This window comes from Salvelinus namaycush, chromosome 34, assembly GCF_016432855.1.
Source record: "Salvelinus namaycush isolate Seneca chromosome 34, SaNama_1.0, whole genome shotgun sequence".
In the NCBI taxonomy this organism is placed as follows: domain Eukaryota; kingdom Metazoa; phylum Chordata; class Actinopteri; order Salmoniformes; family Salmonidae; genus Salvelinus; species Salvelinus namaycush.
Window position 1 is genome coordinate 11,310,667 of NC_052340.1, and position 17,025 is coordinate 11,327,691.

The 17,025-nt window shown below is 45.5% G+C and overlaps 1 protein-coding gene across 1 annotated transcript in view; it reads left to right on the forward strand.

The window, feature by feature from the left end:
- Positions 1-17,025, forward strand: part of LOC120029166 (limbic system-associated membrane protein-like) — a 141,924-nt gene that overhangs the window by 106,123 nt on the left and 18,776 nt on the right. The window lies entirely within an intron of this gene.

Consider the following 17,025-nt stretch of genomic DNA (forward strand, 5'->3'; position numbering starts at 1 on the left):
TCCGTGTCAAAACAACGGGACAGTGCATCCGCCTTTATGTTTTGGGAGCCCGGTCTGTACGATAGAGTAAACTGGAATCGGGTGAAGAACATGGCCCACCTTGCCTGACGTGGGTTCAGTCTCCTAGCTGCCCGAATATACTTCAGATTCTGGTGGTCGGTCCAGATGAGAAAAGGGTGCTTAGCCCCCTCAAGCCAGTGTCTCCACACCTTCAGAGCACTGACCACTGCTAACAACTCCCGGTCCCCCACATCATAGTTACGCTCCGCTGGGCTGAGCTTCTTAGAGAAAAAAGCGCAGGGGTGGAGTTTTGGTGGCGTACCCGAGCGCTGTGATAGCACGGCACCTACCCCAGCCTCGGACGCGTCCACCTCCACTATGAATGCTAGAGAGGGAACTTATACGTTCCTTATGATCCCCCTGCGTCACCATGTCCAGTGGAACCGTGGCCTCCCGGACCAAACCTGACCCTAATGGCCGGCTATCTAGGGAGTGCACGGGAAAAGGAGAATCTATCGGCACAAGCGGAACACCTAGCTTGATGGCGAGTCCGCGATCCATAAAGTTCCCAGCTGCACCTGAATCAACTAGTGCCTTATGCTGGGAAGAGGGAAAAAACGTAAGAAAAAAAATTAAGACAAACATATGACAAACAGGGGGTTCTGGGTGAGTCTGGTGCTTACTCACCTGAGGTAACCGAGAAATGTTCCGCCTGCCATCTCGACCCCCAGATGGACCCCCCCAGCACCGATCGGCCGTGTGTCCTCTCCGACCACAGCTGGTGCAGGGGGAGCCTCCTCCTCCGGTACCCCTCCGCACGGCTCCTCCCAACTCCATGGGAATGGGTGCAGGGGTGCTGGGTGGTGGAACGCACAGGACCCTCTCCGAACGGCCGCGGGAAGCCAGCAGATTGTCCAGCCGGATGGACATATCAATAAGCTCATCCAGGGAGAGAGCTTCGTCCCGGCACGCTAGCTCCCTGCGGACATCCTCCCGGAGACTACATCTGTAGTGATCTATAAGGGCCCTGTCGTTCCACCCAGACCCCGCGGCCAAGGTCCGAAACTCCAACGCGTAATCCTGGGCGCTCCTCTTCTCCTGCCTGAGATGAACCAGTCGCTCTCCCGCCGCTCGGCCCTCAGGTGGATGGTCGAACACCGCACGAAAGCGGCGGGAAAATTCGGGGTAGTGCTCCTTCGCTGAATCTGGGCCATTCCAGACAGCGTTAGCCCACTCCAGAGCACGACCCGTTAGGCAGGAGATGAGGACACTCACCCTCTCCGCTCCCGAGGGAGTGGGTCTCACGGTTGCCAGGTACAGTTCTAGTTGTAACAAGAACCCCTGACATCCCACTGCCGCTCCATCATACTCCCTCGGGAGCGCAAGACGGAGAGCGCTGGAGCCGGAGGATGGTGAGAGAGGAGAGGAGGAATCCTGAGCTGGAGAGACTGCAGGTGGAGAGAGGAGACCACTCCTCTCCCATCGGTCCATTCTCTCCATCATTTGATCCATGGCGGAACCGATGCGATGGAGTACGGTAGTGTGATGTAGCACCCGTTCCTCCATAGATGGGAGTGGGTTTGCCGCTGCTCCTGCTGACTCCATTCCGATAAGGAGGTGCGGGATTCTGTAATGCCCGGGGTGTCGTGGATGAAAGGAGTCACACGCAGGAGACAGAGAGTTCAGAGTAGCGTTCCAAATTTAATTCCCCACACGGGTGAAAACACGACGCTACTCTAAAACAAATGCTTCACCACAAACAAAGTGAGAAACACGAAATAACACAAACCAACGAACACGTACCCTGACACACAAGAATGTACAGACTGTACACACAACAATCCCGCACACCCAGCAGGCCGGGCTGCTGGGTAATAAAGCCCCACAAATCACCCTAACCACAAACAGGTGTCAATAATCAACAAAAAGGGAGGGGGAGGAAAAGTCAGTAGCAGCTAGTAGGCCGGTGACGACGACCGCCGAGCGCCACCCGAACAGGAAGGGGAGCCACCTTCGGTGGGAGTCGTTACAGACATCAACACTTTGAAATGACACATATTGAATCATGTAGTAACCAAACAAGTGTTAAACAAATCAAACTATGTTATATTTGAGATTCTTCAAAGTAGCCACTCTTTGCCTTGATGACAGCTTTGCACACTCTTGGCATTCTCTTAACCAGCTTCACCTGAGCACTTGTTGTCTGCTTTTCCTTCACTCTGCCGTCTAACTCATCCTTAACCATCTCAGTTGGGTTGAGGTCGGGTGATTGTGGAGGCCAAGTCATCTGATGCAGCACTCCATCACTCTCCTTGGTCAAATAGCCCTTAAACAGCCTGGAGGTGTGTTGGGTCATTGTCCTGTTGAAAAACAATATAGTCCCACTAAGCGCAAACCAGATGGGATAGCGTTTTTTGCCATAATATGGACTTGGTCTTTTACCAAATATGGCTATCTTCTGTATACCCCCCCTACCTTGTCAAAACACTGAAAACTGATTGGCTCAAACGCATTAAGAAGGAAAGAAATTCCACAAATTAACTTTCAACAATTGAAATATATTCCAGGTGACTACCTCATGAAGCTGGTTGAGAGAATGCCAAGATTGTGCAAAGCTGTCATTAAGGCAAAGGGTGGCTGTTTTTTTAATTTCTTTGCAATTTTATAAAAAAATTCTGACCCTTTACTCAGTACCTTGTTGAAGCACCTTTGGCAGCGATTACAGCCTCAAGTCTTCTTGGGTATGATGCTACAAGCTTGGCACACCTGTATTTGGGGAGTTTATCTCATTCTTCTCTGTAGATCCTCTCAAGTTCTGTCAGATTGGATGGGGAGCGTCACTGCACAGCTATTTTCAGGTCTCTCCAGAGATGTTCGATCGGGATCAAGTCCGGGCTCTGGCTGGGCCACTCCAGGACATTGAGACTTGTCCCGAGGCCACTCCTGCGTTGTCTTGGCTGTGTGCTTAGGGTTGTTGTCCTGTTGGAGGGTGAACCTTCGCCCCAGTCTGAGGTCCTGAGCGCTTTGGAGCAGGTTTTCATCAAGGATTGCTCCGTTCATCTTTCCCTTGATCCTAACTAGTCTCCCAGTCCCTGCCGCTGAAAAACATCCCCACAACATGATGCTGCCACCATCATGCTTCACCGTAGCGATGGTACCAGGTTTCCTCCAGAAGTGACACTTGGCATTCAGGCCAAGGAGTTCAATCTTGGTTTCATCAGACCAGAGAATCTTGTTTGTCATGGTCTGAGAGTCCTTTAGGTGCCTTTTGGCAAACTCCAAGCAGGCTGTCATGTGCCTTTTACTGATGAGTGGTTTCCATCTGACCACTCTACCAGAAAGTCCTGATTGGTGGAGTGCTGCAGAGATGGTTGTCATTCTGGAAGGTTCTCCCGTCTCCAAAGAGGAACTCTGCAGTTCTGTCAGAGTGACCATCGGGTTCTTGGTCACCTTCCTGACCAAGGCCCTTCTCCCCCTTATTGCTCAATTTCGCTGGGCAGCCAGCTCTAAGAAGAGTCTTGGTGGTTCCAAACTTCTTCCATTTAAAATTATGGAGGCCACTGTGTTCTTGGGGACCTTCAATGCTGCAGACATTTTTGGTACCCTTCCCCAGATCTGTGCCTCGACACAATCCTGTCTCGGAGCTCTACAGACAATTCATTCAACCTCATGTCTTGTTTTTTTTCTCTCTCTGATGCACTGTCAACTGTGGGACCTTATATAGACAGGTGTGTGCCTTTCCAAATCATGTACAATCAATTGAATTTACCACAGGTGGACTCCAATCAAGTTGTAGAAACATCTCAAGGATGATCAATGAAAACAGGATGCACCTGAGCTCATTTTAGAGTTTCATAACAAAGGGTCTGAAAACTTGTAGATAAGGTATTTCTGTTTTAATGTTTTTATACATTTGCAAAAAGTTCTAAAAATCTGTTTTTCCTTTGTCATTATGGGGTATTGTGTGCAGATTGATGAAGGAAAAAAACTATTTAATCCATTTTAGAATAAGGCTGTAACATAACAAAATGTGGAAAAAGTCAAGGGGTCTGAATACTTTCTGAATGCACTGTATATGCCAATTAGGAATGAGGGGGATGATTAATTGGCCATGATGGAATGTGGCCAGGTTGGGAATTTATCCATGACTGGGGTGAACACCCCTACTCGTACAATAAGTACCATGGGATTTTCAATGACCACAGAGGACACCCATTTTAATGTCCCATCCGAAAGACTGCACCCTACGCAGGGAAATGTCCCCAAATGTAATCAGGGTTTGAAATGATTATGTTTTAGTCAAATATTATATCTGTTTAGGCTTCTTGCGGTCAATTTGCTATGTAAAAATATTTGTTTTATATGTTCCGACCATCTGCTCAAGAATAAATTGTCCCGCAGCTGAATCTAGTTGATGATCCCTGCCCTACTTGTTTACAAAATTGGTCAGATCCAAGATTTGAACTCATTTGTGTTTTCTTTACCATCACCATATGAATAACCATTAGCAACCTCCAGCTGGGTTGCCTCAGCTGTCTTTCAATGCATCAGATTGTCGTTATTTGGCTAAGGATTAAGACAAAGTCCACATGACACATTTTGAGTCAATCAAAGTGGCAGTTAATGAAAGGAATTGATTGACATTAAATTGATTTGGTCATAAAAACTGCTCTCGCGCTAACATCAATTCCATGTTGATAATGATAGATAAGTGTAGTTTCATCTCAATCATCATCATAAAGGATCTGCATTGTTATTCCTTTATCTCCGATCAATACGGTGGTGATCCACAATGGCTTTGTCCACATTTAGCCCCGTATCACAATGGTGTGGTATTTAATGGTGTGAACCCGAGACGCTTACTAAGGAGATTGTGAAGGCAGTGTGTCACTCTAAAGAGCAGCGGAGAGGGAGGGGGGGGGGGGGGGGAGAAGGGGGCGGGTGTAAGAAGTTCAACTTTAAAGTCTGCATAAGGAGGCGGAACTGACCTTCACCAATTATCATGGGACAATCGAAACCTTTCAGTGGTGCTTCAGGAAGCCATCTCCCCCACCAACCTTCCCCGCTGAAAAAGCTCCTTATTGTCGGGGCCATTGTCAGGCATATTGTGTTACTAGTCTTTCTGGGGGCGGCTTTAACGGTACAGCTGCCAAGTATTTCGGTGGCTGTTCCCGGCCGCCAACCCACCCCCCTGGAAAATGTCTGTCTTCTCCATGCCCATTATTTTAGCGATTGTATGTGAGGAAGAGAATGCCACAACTGCACATATTGTCTGTCACCTTTGAACCCCATAACGAAATGGACTCCTTGATGTTTTAATGAAGGAAACAATTTAGTATTCCGTTTTCTCCGTGGCTCACTTGGCTGAAACCATGGGGGAAAAAGGCATCTCATTTTATCTTTGTTATGCTCCGCAGAAGAGGCTCCTTATGCATTTAAATGGGGGCCATCCCACGGACACACTTGACTTCAGACTCATCAATAGGGCTTCAGGTTTAGGGCTGCCATGTTTCAGAGGATAAGTAGAGGTCCGTCCCATCATTCCTGGAGAGCCTCTCCTTTTTCCACTTTTCAAGACTCTGTAATATAGATGGCCAACATCTTTACATGTTATGTATAGAAAATGAGGTGCTGACCTGGCCACATGCTCTCTGTCTCAGCTGGCAACTGTTCTGAAAATATCCTCTCCCCAGCTATGCTTTAATAGAGTCCTGTCACCTATGTCAGGCTGTCTTATCCCTACAATATTCCTCAGGTCAGCAGTACGCTCGTTTTGGGCACTCAACACAGGTCGTTCACACTGTTAGGGCCTTGCTCCCACTCTTATTGCCAACTGTGAAAGAGCTGGCCAATGGTCCAATCTCAGGACTGAAAATACTTAGGCCCCAGAACTGTGAATAGCTTGTCCTGTCAATCATTCACTCCTACAACCCAATAGTAGCATTTTGTTGAAGGGATCTGTGCTATTATTGGATTAGTTGACTGATCCTGACAATTGATTCTGCTCATTCAGATATACATCTCCCTTCAGCCCATCACATGCACTTTGAGATCATTTTTGTATCATGAAAAGCGCTTTACAAATGTAACATATTACTATTATTATCACTACAGACGAGTAACTTTATTTGAAATTAACAAAATAAGGATTATTCCCCTCCCCACTCAGACCACTCCAAGACAGTCCTAGCTAAATTCTTGCTTGGGAAATTGCTCATTGCTAAGAAGCTATTTTTGTTTCATTTTGACCATTTTTAATTGAAAACAATCACAGTAGGTCTCCCGAGTGGCGCAGCGGTCTAAGGTACTGCATCGCAGTGTTGCATCGTCACTACAGCCTGGGGCTTTGCCAGGGGGGCTTTACTTGTCTCATCGAGCTCTAGCGACTCCTTGTGGCGGGCCGGGCGCCTGCAGGCTGACTTCAGTCATCAGTTGAACGGTGTTTCCTCTGACACATTGGTGCAGCTTGCTTCCGGGTTCAGAAGCGTGGCTTGGCGGGTCATGTTTCGGAGGATGCATGACTCGACCTTCGCCTCTCCCGAGTTGCAGCGATGAGACAAGATCATAATCATGAAATTGGGGAGAAAAATGTAGATTGATATTGAGATAAAAATGGCTGCATTGGACCTTTAACATCCATTGCCTCCTACGTGCCAAGCATAATTGTCACTCCAAAATACCTGTTTTGTTGACAGCACAAAATGTTGAAAGGATCACATTGTTTTTAACTTAACATTCACTTTTGCAGTCATAATCACATGCACAAAATGGGGTTAAGTGACGAATACTAATGATCAGTTATGAAAGCTTTTAGTTTTAACATGTTTGTTGCATTAATGCTGAAGGTCAGAAATACAGTATTACCTATAGATGTAGGATCTTAATTTGATCCCTCTTTTGTTACTGAGAATGTTCCTGCACATCAGGAAATGCAAACGTGTACTCTATTTGAGTTTTAAAGTTAGTCATTTCCACTTTGCCCTAACGAAAAATGTATCAACCCCTAAGAAAATCCATTCATTATAATCCACATAATTATTCACATTTCCTGTTGCTGCAGGGTTATTTTCCTGCTGTAGCAAACTGACTCAAATGAAGATCCCACATCTGTAGAATATTACCGGAAAACAGTCTTGTGACTAGCATCCAAGCATATCCAAATATAGTAGGCTAGAGAGCTTAGACTCAGCAATGGCACCTGTTATTAGTGTTTCATTGGCATGCTAGGCACATCTCCGCATATTTTTTATAAATGTGTTAGTTGAATGCACAAATTCAAATAGTTCTCCGTTCTCCAGCTGTCTAGAGGGCAGTTTTGTTTGGCCATAAAGCTGATATAACATTTCCACATTAAAGTCCTCAAGACGTGTGTTCACTGTACTATCCCTATTATAACCTGGAGACAGCAGTACACTTCTTTGGCTGCTCTGAACACTGAGTCTGACACAATATGTCGAGTGCAAATCTACAAACTCCTTCTGGAATTTACACTGAGTGTACAAAACATTAGGAACATGCTCTTTCCATGACACAGACTGGACCGGGTGAAAGCTGTGATCCCTTATTGATGTCACCTGTTAAATCCACTTCAATCAGTGTAGATGAAGGGGAGGAGACGGGTTAAAGAAGGATTTTTAAGCCTTGAGACATGGATTGTGTATGTGTGCCAATTTAGAGGGTGAAGTGCCTTTGAACAGGGTATGGTACTAGGTGCAAGTGGCACCGGTTTGTGTCAAGAACTGCAATGCTACTGGGTTTTTTACGCACCGAAGTGTCGAGTGTGTATCAAGAATGGTCCATCACCCAAAGGACATCCAGCCAACTTCACCCAACTGTGGGAAGCATTGGAGTCAACATGGGCCAGCATCCCTGTGGAACGCTTTTAACACCTTGTAGAGACCATGCCCCGACGAATTGAGGCTTTCCTGAGGGCAAAAGAGGGTGCAACTCAATATTAGAGAGCATGTTAAAGGTTTTCCAGGAGTTGTTGTTCTCCCTCCCTCCCTCTCTCTCCCCTCCCTCCCTCCCTCTCTCTCCCTCTCTCTCTCTCCCCCTCCCTCCCTCTCTCTCTCTCCCCCTCCCTCCCTCTCTCTCTCTCCCCCTCCCTCTCTCTCCCCCTCCCTCCCTCCCTCTCTCTCCCCCTCCCTCCCTCCCTCTCTCTCCCCCTCCCTCCCTCCCTCTCTCTCCCCCTCCCTCCCTCCCTCTCTCCCCCTCCCTCCCTCTCTCTCTCTCCCCCTCCCTCCCTCTCTCTCCACCTCCCTCCCTCTCTCTCTCTCTCTCCACCTCCCTCCCTCTCCCTCCCTCCCTCTCTCTCCCCCTCCCTCCCTCCCTCTCTCTCCCCCTCCCTCCCTCCCTCTCTCTCCCCCTCCCTCCCTCCCTCTCTCTCCTCCTCCCTCCCTCCCTCTCTCTCCCCCTCCCTCCCTCCCTCTCTCTCCTCCTCCCTCCCTCCCTCTCTCTCCCCCTCCCTCCCTCCCTCTCTCTCCTCCTCCCTCCCTCCCTCCCCCCCCTCCCTCTCTCCCCCCCCTCCCTCTCTCCCCCCCCCCCCTCCCTCTCTCTCCCCCCCTCCCTCTCTCCCCCCCTCCCTCCCTCCCTTCCTCCCTCCCCCCCTCCCTCCCTCCCTCCCTTCCTCCCTCCCTCCCCCCCTCCCTCCCTCCCTCCCCCCCTCCCTCCCTTCCTCCCTCCCTTCCTCCCTCACTCCCTCCCTCTCTCCTCCTCTCCCCCTTCCTTCCTCTCTCCCCCCCTCCCGTCCTTCCTCTCTCCCCTCCCTCCCGTCCTTCCTCTCTCCCCTCCCTCCCGTCCTTCCTCTCCTCCCTCCCTCTCCTTCCTCTCCTCTCCTCCCTTCCTCTCCTCCCTCCCTCTCCTCCCTTTCCTCCCTTCCTCTCCTTCCTCTCCTCCGTTCCTCTCCTCCGTTCCCCTCCTCCGTTCCTCTCTCCCTCCCTCTCTCCCCTCCTCTCTCTCCCTCCTCCCTTCCTCTCTCTCCCTCCTCCCTTCCTCTCTCCCTCCCTCTTTCCCACCCTTCCTCTCTCTCCCTCCTCCCTTCCTCTCTCTCCCCCCTCCCTCCCTCCCTCTCTCTCGCCCCTCCCTCCCTCTCCCTCTCCCTCTCCCTCCCCTCCCCTCCCTCCCTCCCTCCCCTCCCTCCCTCCCTCTCCCTCCCCTCCCTCCCTCCCTCTCCCTCCCCCCTCCCTCCCTCCCTCCCTCTCCCCCCCTCCCTCTCCCCTCCCTCCCTCTCCCCTCCCTCTCCCCTCCCTCCCTCTCTCTCTCTCTCTCTCTCTCTCTCTCTCTCTCTCTCTCTCTCTCTCTCTCTCTCTCTCTCTCTCTCTCTCTCTCTCTCTCTCTCTCTCTCTCTCTCTCCCTCCCTCTCTCTCTCTGTAGATATAGACCATCACCATTGTACTTGGTTATTCTGCCATTAGGTGCAGTATGTTAGAAAATGATCGCTGCATTTATGATATCACAGTCTTTGATGTACAATTCTTTCATGGAGAGGCTTTCGGTGTGTTGGCTAGTTATTAAGTGTGCTGGTACATATTGTCCGTGCTTGTTATTTCTCCTTTGAGCTGAAGTGCACCACTTGGTAAGTATGTATGCCTAAGGCATTACAGAGAGGAGTAGGCTAGTCCATCAGTTAAGGCAGTCAACCAAAACAGCTTGGTTGTGACTTAGTTAGTTCAGATAGATTTGACACTGGGAGGTTTTCAGATATTTCCCTGGTCTCCCCACTACCACAGCTGTTCAGTACTAACAGTCAGAGTATATGAAGCTCAAGCCAGGCTAATAGTCTGGATAGAAACATCAGTCACTCAGTCAATGCCATTGGGTCTGGTTGATTCTGGTTCAACTTGATTCTTGCTACATCAAGTTGAAATGGAAGAGAACTGCATTGTTCTTGTTTGATAATCAAGTGCGACTTGGAGTCTGGTGGTCCAATCAATGCTGCTTAAGCAGTGTTTATGCAGTCTCTCTGTACAGATTGCTGCCCTGGCTTTCTCATGTCTTATTCGGAGAATTGGAAAACATTAGTTTAGCTATTTTATTTGCCCACTGGGTAAAAAAAGGTATGTTTTTGCTGTTGCGTAAATATTGCAGTGCATGTTTGTTCGCATTACATTTGAAAAATGCTTACATCGTAACGCAACAGCGGCCCCTTACCTTGCTCAACACGTAAGCACAAACCAAACACAAAAAGCAAAACAGTTTGATAGGCATGGGATATTCAATTAAACCTAAAGTGAAGGAAAGGAATGCTTCCATCAGTAACATGGGTCCAATACTGTAAGCACAAACCGTTTGATAGAAATGTGATATTGAACGAAACCTACAACAGAGGAAGGGAGGGTAAAAGATGACTTTCAAAGTGGTACCAATAGAATGGGTGTGAAAACTGAGGTCTCCCCTCATTGGATTGATCCCAAGCCTTCTAAGCCATTACCATTATAGTGACAAGACAGTCTATCAATCAGACTCTAAATTGAATAAAAGGACCTTGATCCCATTGCTTGTTTAATCCAAGTGGCTGTAAAGTAAAGGGGTCCAAAGGGCTCATCTCTGGAGAGACAAGTTAATAGTCTTTCCCTCCCATCACAACCTGCACTTTACCTAATCCAACAGTATTGTACAGGACGGAGAGCAATCAAGGAATATTGATTACCTGCTCTGATTGCTGGTTTGAGTTGCAGCATCCACGTTCTTAGTGCTTTTAGCAGTAGATGAATTAAGCCAAAGGGCCAAGTGAGCATTGTTTCAATCAAGACATGCTTGCCGGCACCTGCAGGTTTGTTTTTTGACGATGTTCTAGGTTGAACTGCGTTCGAGCTCTCAAATCCACAAGCGGCTCCAGGCATTATAGCCTACCTATTGTGGACATTGCGTTGGCTGCACAGAGTTGCGTAGTAAGAAATCCCATGCAGCCGTGTTTACAAATTCAAATACTGGGAATGTGTGATGTAATCTACATCTTAATTGGGCTGATATAAATCCTCATTATTTAGTTGAATGTTTTTTTAATTTTATTTGAGTGTTGTTATTTCTAAATAGCCTACACTTTCTCTTTCTGAACTTCTAACCGAGTGGGGCGGGTGTGGCTTCGTGACAATGAAAACACGAGCATCCGCTCACCGATTTGACAGCTCTAACGCAGTTACACCTCCAACATATCGGGCGCGATCCACAGAAACACTGTTCATAAGATTAAGTGATAATAACCAAGCATTCTGTTTGTTTGGTCTGAAATGCAACCCCCCCCCCCCCCCCCCCCCCCCTATTTACAATATTGTTTGTTTCTCACATCTTCTTTTTGAATATCAAATGTCTTTATGCCATTAAATTAACTTTGCCTGCACCTTATCTCTGTTTTAATGTGCTTGATGGTTAATCTCAATCACAAATGTAATCCTATTTGACCATTAGTTGTTATCCATATATGACCATATTATTGACAATACAGACAAATACTTTTTTGTGTCATCAATTGACAAAATGCTATAACATATGATGTGGTTAGCTGATACTTAAAATACCTATCCAGGCGTTGTAAGATCTGTCAGGCGTCAGAAACATCCAAGCAGTGGAACGACTATCGTCTAAAGAAAAACAATGATCTGCTATGCAGTTGTCAGATGTCGCAGGTTTACGCTGAACTGGTTGAATCTAGAAGATGGTTTGTGATAGTTCTTTTAATTTCTGTCTTATCAACAGTGATAGGAATCTACAGAGTATTGTCTGAACACACTTTTGTCTCTAGTTTCCACTTGAGGGGGGTTGGATGGAGGATTGTTTGTTAGAGTGGCAATTTACGATCATTTCACAGATGTTCACATTGACCAAAAAGATTACATGCCGATTAGCTTATTTAAATATAGATTCACTCGATATTCTGTCAATATTCTCAAGTACAGCTTTCAAAGGGTTATAGCCTCAGTTGAACTTGGATTGTACTTGTGTTTGTAAGGTGCCCTCCTGATGTTATTGACATATTTTCTATAGGTTATTAAGATAATTGATCCTAATGGTCAATGCTAAAGGTAACTGTTTGCTAGTCTAGGGAAGTAGCTGTAATTCTACGAAGTCCTTCTCCAGAAAGAACTTTAAGCCATACAGATAAGGGGTGAACTAAAGCTCTGCTCTGTAGAAAGTCCCATGAGGAATTGGCTGGACGACTGAGAGCTCAAGAGAGAAGGAAGGATTGTTAAACCCAAGTTCATATAAAAAGGAAAGGTCACTGCCAAGAGTCTCTCCTCCAGCCAGCTGTTGTCTTCTCCTCTCTTTGTTTTCTTATCATCTCGTTCCGTTTTATAAGGCACTAAATCATGATATGTGTTGAATACAAATTGAATCTAGGGTTTTTGGCACACCATCCTGAACGATGCGGATGATCGCCAAGGTAAAAGTACATATTACCCTGAACTGGCAGTAAATTTATTTGAGTTTACTTGAGATAAGAAGTATAGCTTGAAGAACTTATAAAAAGCAACAATTTTTCACAAGTTGAAGTTCTGCTCATTGAGGGGCGCCAATGCATTTCTCTATGCTGGGGCTTCGGTTGGCTTGTTAGAAATACTGACGCTACCTTTACCCTTCCTATTGTTTCCTCCTTTCAACACAAACACCAATTATTTGTTTGTATGATTTATGAGTCTCTGTCCTTGTGGAAACCTCTCTGCCCTCCAATGGAACATCTCCAAAGGAAAAAAAGCTACATTTGAATTCATCAGGGATTTGCCCTCAAGTAGAGCTTAATCTGGCCAGCAGGAACTACCTCCAAATGTTTCTTCACATCCACAGAAAGCCTTGCTCCAAAGGGTCTTCAATGAGCATTAGTCTATTTGATATCCTCTCTTTCCTTTGAAAGTTCAGAGAGAGCTTTAGTTTAGATCATGGAGTGCTGCTGGCTACGATTATGTTGGTGGAGCAACAGCTCCAGAATTCCTGCCAGAAGTGCACAATGAAAGGGGTCGAGGCTCCCACTGCTCGGTGGCTCTGTGCACTGCAGTATCCTGTTAAAAGTGTGCCATCTCTTTCAGCTCTGCAGTGGCAGCCTGAGAGACGCCCGCCGCTGCAGAGAAAACCCACCCCGAGGTCTCTGATTAAACATGTTGGCATCGCTTCTGTGTTTGTTATTATGAGGAAACTGGCAAAATCCAGAGTTTGTTCGTATTAAGTGAAATACAAATGTGTCATAGTGGTAACTCACATTGACACCATGAAGAATTCAAAGGGACTAGGATCAATGAGTCACATAGGTTTAGGGATATTGAAAATAAGCAACAGTAAGTATATGCTTACAGAAGCAGACAAACTAACAATGAGTCAGATCACAAGGATCTACTTCCCTGTAACAATATTTTTCTAATGACGGAATCTGTTAAGAGGATTTTCTAATTAACATGTTGATTAATTGCATCTTTTCCCATTTCAATGCTGCCTTACTCAAGCAGACTCACAATGACGGTGTTGAAGAGATTACTCATGTTTGTGTGTGTTATGTCCTTTGGGCTTGTCAAAAAAGAGTGTAGGCTTATGCATAAACACTTTTCTTCCCTATGACCTTAGCGGTCCCAATTCTGAAGACGCCCACTAAATTGATGGTTGCCTATCCTTTAGAGCCCTTGAATGGACAAGATTGCCGGGCTGTCAATCTCACTGTTTCCGGCGGTAACAGATTGCCTCTTTGGGTCAGGTTTGGGAAGGCGCCCATCAGCCAGTCATGAGCTTGTTTGAGGTGATGTTATTACATTTCAGAGGTGTCACAACACTCAGGAGATTGTTCTGTCTCCTGTGAGAAGTTCCTAGTACAACAGCCTTGTTGCACACCAAGGAAAGTAATTGGCAGCTAGTGCTACACGCAGAAGTCAATGCTGCGAGCGCTTTCCGGTGATTATGTTTTAATGATTCAAATTACGGAAACGTAATTGCCTCGAAAACAATTAGGCCTGTGACATCAGTGGTCCAAATGTCATATCTGAAAGTGGCAGGGTGGCGTGGGTGAAGAAACAGAAGGAGCGATCCACAGAGGTCAGTTGGTATGGTAGTAGAGTCATTTAAAAAGCTCTGGTGTCACAGGTGTACAATGAAGTATAAACATCTCTGTTTTAACTGGATGTCATTTTATACTGCACTGCGATTTGTTATTGATTTGACTATGGAGTACGTAAAAGTGTGGTGCTCTACTTGATAGCAGACTAACCCAAAGACTTATGTTTCGACTGATCGTATAAGAAAGGGACTTTCAGAAAATGAAAAATAACCAAAACTAAAGAACAGATATATCTGTATGTATATCATTTTGCAGGAAGGCCAACGTTCCTGGCATGATATACCTGCATTCTTTAATGTTATTAACATTTTACATGAATAGCATGTATACTGAAAAAAATATGAACACAAAATGCAACAATTTCAAAGATTCTACTGAGTTACAGTTCATTTGAGGAAATCAGTCAATTGAAATTAATTCATTAGGCCCTAATCTATGGATTTCACATAACTGGGAATATGGATATGCATCTGTTGGTCACAGATACCTTAAAAAAAGAAATGGGCCTCACAATGTGCCTCAGGATCTAGTCACGGTATTTCTGGGCATTCAAATTGCCATCAATAATATGCATTTGTGTTTGTTGTCCATAGCTTATGCCTGCCCATACCATAACTCCACCGCCACAGCTCTGGTGGACATTCCTGCAAACAGCATGCCAATTGCACGCGCCATTAAAACTTGCGACATCTGGGGCATTGTGTTGTGTGACAAAACTGCACATTTTAGAGTGGCCGTTTATTGTCCCCCAGCACAAGGTGCACCTGTGTAATGGACATGCTGTTTAATCAGCTTCTTGATATGCCACATCTGTCAGGTGGATGGATTATTTTAGCAAAGGAGAAATGCTCACTAACAGGGATGTAAATACATTTGTGCACAAATAAGCTTTTTGTGTGTATGGAACATTTCTGGGATCTTTTATTTCAGCTCATGAAACATGGGACCAACACTTTACATGTTCAGTGTATTTTGAGACATTTCACAATGCAGGTATGAGACATTTTGGCTGGGAATACCTGTTATTGTCGTCCTCCCTCTTTCAACTGGCTAATTTCATGCATGGTACCTTGAAATGGTTGTACGTGCGTGCGTGCGTGCATGTGCCAGGCAGAGTGCGATAGTGAGAATCTTAATCGGCTACCAAGCAAATTCTGTTCCATTTTCTGTGTGTGTATCCCTCTCTCTGCGACCATATTCAGCTAAAGATGAGTCATAGCTAGATTAAAAGGCTGTGGCTTGACAGTAAACACATTGATCAGGACATCTATGACACTGGAGGTGCAGCTGGGTTTCTTTATGCCTCTCTGAGGTAAACCATTCTGGGTTCTTTGATCATCGCTACCTCCCTGGTTGGTTTGGCTCGTCAGGAATCCAGGAAAAGCCTGAAGCTAAATGTCAGGTTATATTATCACATGGATACAACAAGCTTCTTCTAATTATGTTGTAGTTTCTCATGCTTCTAAGGCTTTGAAGTTTTATTATCAAAGTTGAAACGAAGGTCAATGTATTTGCGCAATACATTTTCTATCCGTTTTTCACTTTTTTTTAGGATCACTAAGTCTGTGGTATGATAAACTGAGTCGAGATAGGATTATGTTGACGAGCTTGGAGAGAGAAAAATATTGAAAATAATTTGAAGTGTGAAAATGCTCAAATAAAAAATTAAGGAAAAAAATGCCTGCTTTCTTCTCTCAGCCCATAGATGAAATCATTGACGTGTTACTTGAAACGCAAAATAAATATTTCGGTAGTAGATAAAGCTACAGTTGTTCCCACCAACTAACCACGGAACGGCAAATTATTTCTCTATGCTACGTGTGCAAGATCAACCTCACACAATCCCTTGTACATCGCTGTAGATTCCTGGGCAGCCAGGGAAAGAGTTTTTCAAAGAACTGCCCTTTCAAATACTGTTCCTTGAAGGTTGACCCATGACTAAGATTACAATCCTTGCTGGGAGCTATAGCCACTATGTTGAAATGGTTTAGACTCTTTATTCATTTCACTCATGAACCACCTAGACTATTTCTGTTTAGAACGCGACAGGGTTATCTGTCTGGGAGCTGTTTCCTCTCAAACTAATTTTTATCTTTGCGACTGGCCTGGTGTGGATTAATGCTCGGGTCCTCATTCAGCCAATCAGAGCATTGATATTTCCAGCCCGCTTCTTAGCGAAAAAGCTATTGAATTCCATGTCACTTCAATCTTTCCCGTATCGAAAACACATCTTCACTTTCTGTGGCCATTTGACTCACGCAATAACTCTGTACGGCTTCATTTAATGTTGTTTGGCAATAAAATATCTATGTTGTCAGATGTCATTAAAGTGACAGGCTGTGCTGGCCAAGGAGAGGGAATCTCGATGAGTGTATACAGCATCAGCTAAGGGACGTTACATGGTCACTATCAGTATAAAAACAGACCTTTTGGGGGGAGGACAAATCCAGAGGAGCACTGACGTATTGATTAATCCTCTGTCATATCTGACAACATATAGAACACGTTTTCCCTGTTGTCAAATATGAAACAGCTTGGCAGCTACAAGTTTGAGTCACCTTGACAGCAACGCAGCTTATTTTAGGTGACATGTGAGAATGCTATAGAACATATTTATTATACCTGAGAATGGTATATGGACATATGCAGTATATGTGCATTTTAAAGCATTGAGCTACTTGTTCAACTTTTACAATAATATGTATTTCTGTTTCTGTATTACTCTCTGTGTATTTTGCCCCATTCCTCATTTAAAAGTCATTGATCAATAGTTTCTAGCAAAGATGTGCGTATACAACACCTCGCCTCCATCCACCCACAGTTTTGAAATTCACAATGATGTATGTATGCCCACTTTTTCTGCTGACCAATTTGAAAATGGAGTGCGCCTCGCTTTCTTAATTTGTTAGAACAGTTCTATCTGAGTAAAACGTTATTCTGTTTTATTTGTTTAGGTACAGAGTAAATCAGAATTGAGAGGTAGAAGGCCGATT